Raw genomic sequence first — 2,488 nt, 5'->3', positions numbered from 1 at the left:
ATTTGAAAATTTATGCGTTCAGGACTCTAACCGTTTAAGTTAATCCATACCTTGGTCTCTAACTCTTCCCCTAATCTTAGGCAGTGCGAATCAATTAACTGGGCCCAAAAAAGATTTGAATATTTCTGCTTTGCATGAAGGTGATGAGCCTCCCGACACTAGTCGATGCAAATCGTTCAGCTATTCGAGGATATGTTGAGTATTTAGAAGAAGGTCACGAGTTTGAGCCGAAATTTTGTGCTTATTTTGGAAGAGGAGTTCGCATTGGTTTCCTTCCCTGTGATGACAAGAGCTTGTACTGGTTTTGCACTTTTACTCCATCTGCCCTCAACTGTAAGCCTGGTCCCTTAATTAGCTTCTACACCGCAATTATTAGCATACCTTTTTCTTTAATTTCCACTGAAGATAATGAGATATATATGCATACCTTTTCCATACAAGATAAATTGGAGATTATTTTATTTATCTACTTTTTCCACGGAAGATATAATGCCACTGTAGTATGTTTTTGATATATGGTGGAAATAATTTCCTAGTTCATGTGGCTGGACTCGAATTTTTAGTCGGGACTTCTATGCAATACATGAAACCGGATGAAAAATCAAAAAATAAAAAATCAATTCCTAGAAAAAAGATTACGAGAAAGTTATTTTCTGATATATTTAGTTACTAAAAATGTGTTTCAAGGACAATATTTATAAGTATTATTCCCTCCGTTCCAGTTTATATGAACATATTTCCTTTTTGGTCTGTTTCAAAAGAATGACCCATTTTTAAATTTGGAAATAATTTAGCTTAAATTTACAATTCTACCCTTAATAAGAAGCTTTTATAACTCTAGACCCCTTTTTGACTTGTTTATAACCATAAATTACAATAATCTTTATTTTTTTTAAATTTTATATTCAGTAAAACATGTTCACCTAAATTAGAAAGAGGAGTAGTCAAATGGACAAATAACTTCCACGGAAGATAATTACGACCTTTTATTTATGTACTTTCTCCACAGGATAATCAGAACTTTGTCGTTTTATGTGTGCTTGTCTGTTGCTTTATCTTTTTTTCTTTTATGTGTCATACCAATATCTCTGCCTTTTTATCTGATCTATCATGTAAAGCTTTTGAAATGCATGCATCTCGATCAGATGATGAATCGATAGAAGGAAGTCCAGCCAAAATGAAGCAATTTGTGCTAAGTATGGCCAGCAACGTACGTGTCAAAAGAAGCATACAATATCCTACAGAGAACCTCACTAGATAGCTTATATTGTGCCAAACTAAAATTAAGATCGCCATTGAATATTTTAATGAGAGACAATATTGTCAAAAGAAACACTTGTCTAATTGGTGATGCACTTCACCCTATGACACCTGATATTGGTCAAGGTGGATGTTCAGCATTAGAAGATAGTGTGATTCTTGCTAGGTGCATTGCTGAAACGTTTTCAAGAAAATTACCAACAGGAATGGAGAAATTAGAAGATGATGAATTTTACAATAGAATTAAAGTTGGTTTGGAGAAGTATGCAAAAGAGAGAAGATGGAGGATTTTTAACCTTATTAGCACTTCATATTTGGTTGGTTTGGCACAAGAAAGTAATGAGAAGGTGATTAGATACTTGATAGAGAAATTCTTGGCTCAATTTACCATTGAGACTATGCTGAGAATGGGTGATTTTGATTGTGGGAAACTATTGACCTAATCTGGTTGAAGTGAAGATGTAAACTTCGTTTATTGCTATTATGATCAATGAGTAATTAAGAGCACCTAGAAAAGAACAGTTAAAAAACGTTGTTGTAAGAACTAGCTTGTATGGAAGCTAAGGTTGCAAATGTGTCACTCTATCATATGTAAGGAGTTTATTTTTCAACTGTGCTATTAACGAGTACTTCCCTCCTCCCAATTTATGTGGTTCTATTCAAATTTGCAACAGTCAAACAAGTTTTTCTTTTATTATAATTTTTCATAAGTCTTTCAAATACTTCGAATTATTAAGTATTGTGATTTTTTGTACTTTTTATCTAGTTTTCAAATATATAAATGTTATTTCAAAAAATTTAAAAATTTCGTGTCTAAATTAACAATCAAAATTATAGACGGGCTCTCGAAAAACATACATTTGAACAGAGGAAGTACATAACTTTTAGAACAACTAACGTACAGGGAATACAACATTCTCCTTTGATGAAATTTAACTTTTTTTTCCCATTTGATGTTCGATTAATTTGGATTCCTGTTGTGTAAGTCTATTAAAGGAGAAGCGCGTCCTGTTAGAATATATTTCATTCTCAAGACTCGAATCCAAATCTTATTGTTAAGGGTAGAGGGATCCTATCCATATTCCACCGCAACTTTGACGCAGAAGAATTTAACTAACAAAGGCAGATATACTGTGATGTGGATCTTAGAGACTATATTTCACTTAATTAACACCTTCATCTTTTGGTTCGTGTAACACTACTCTTTTCACATTTGATAGATAGAAAG

General features: G+C 32.9%; 1 pseudogene; it reads left to right on the top strand.

The window, feature by feature from the left end:
* LOC104109824 (monooxygenase 2-like) overlaps positions 1–1,871 on the top strand; it is an 11,213-nt pseudogene extending 9,342 nt beyond the window's left edge.
* Positions 1,872–2,488: the final 617 nt, after the last annotated feature.

This window comes from Nicotiana tomentosiformis, chromosome 12 (genome assembly GCF_000390325.3).
Source record: "Nicotiana tomentosiformis chromosome 12, ASM39032v3, whole genome shotgun sequence".
Classification (NCBI taxonomy): domain Eukaryota; kingdom Viridiplantae; phylum Streptophyta; class Magnoliopsida; order Solanales; family Solanaceae; genus Nicotiana; species Nicotiana tomentosiformis.
Note: the sequence above shows the minus strand (reverse complement) of the source record. Positions and strands in the feature narration are given on the sequence as shown.